This window comes from Scleropages formosus, chromosome 7, assembly GCF_900964775.1.
Source record: "Scleropages formosus chromosome 7, fSclFor1.1, whole genome shotgun sequence".
NCBI lineage: Eukaryota > Metazoa > Chordata > Actinopteri > Osteoglossiformes > Osteoglossidae > Scleropages > Scleropages formosus.
In genome coordinates this window covers 20857556-20858906 of record NC_041812.1, presented here as the reverse complement: position 1 = coordinate 20858906, position 1351 = coordinate 20857556, and positions in this window count along the sequence as shown.

Below are 1351 nucleotides of genomic sequence, written 5' to 3'. Positions count from 1 at the left end.
ATCTATCACTGCTTTGCACTCTGTGCTGGAACCACTCTGTGAGCAGGATGGAGAAGCTCCACCAGTCCTACTTATTCCACACAGACCACTGAGTTGGGGTGGCTAGAACTCATAGAGGCCAGACATGGTGCTCTTACTAACACTGCCTCTGTAATAACACACACACACACACACACACACACACACACACACACACACACACACACACACACACACACACACACACATTTTCTGAACCACTTGTCCCATACGGGGTCACAGGGAATCGGAGCCTACCCAGCAACACACAGGGCGTAAGGCCAGAGGGGGAGGGGACACACCCAGGACAGGACACCAGTCTGTCACAAGGCACCCCAAGCAGGACTTGAACCCCAGACCCACTGGAGAGCAGGACCCAGTCCAACCCACTGCACCACTGCACCACCACGCCCCTGCGCTGCCCCATAATAACAAAGTGTTTCTAAAGTAGCCAAAAAAAAAAGATTCAACACTGAAACTGAAGGTCATGCACAACGTTTATATTTCATATATTAAATCAATGGGAAACAGATTTTTTTTACGATTTTGACATTGGCTGTCATCTCTGATGACTGCCTCAGGTCAGTTTTTCAAGTGAAAACTATTGTTTTCCATTTCACCCAAGGCTATTGTTATCAAGGTGATAACACTTGATTTTTATTCTTACATTATTTATAAACTTCTACAGGTTAACATATGGAACCATTTCTTGGCTTTTAAAAAGACAGACAGCTACATAAAAGGTAGCAAATCTCAGTACCATTGACTGTCAGTGTGGGAAATAGTCTAGTATGACCGTAAATACTTTTTTCAACCAATCCGTCTATCCACCCAACTGCCATTCACCAGTAATTCATCAGTAATGTTTACTGAGTATGTAGGATTTTTTTGAGGATTATAAATTCAAGACGTTGTTGATTTGTTCTGGATCTTCAAATTGCAAAGCATCAGTTACTGTTATTGCAACCCCCAATACTTTATTTTTGTTGTTATTGTTATGGATATTACTGTAACCATTATGAGTGTAGAATTTATTGCACAGAAAAGTGACTATAATAAATATAGAATTGCAGTTAACGACCAGGTAGGAAGCATTTTTGTATGGGCACATCTGGAGAAACAGGGTACTGTAATATTTTAAACACTAATTGAGTTATTTGAAATAACACTTTTACACAGTATAGTGTATCCTTTAAAGGATGTGTTTCTAAGTGCCTTTAAATATATAGGTTTTTTTTAAATATCCGTGGTATTAACATGTATTGTCCCAGTTTTAGTTTAACGACAGTTTAAATATTGTGCTATTAGATTAGACCTTTTGTTGCTTTTGATA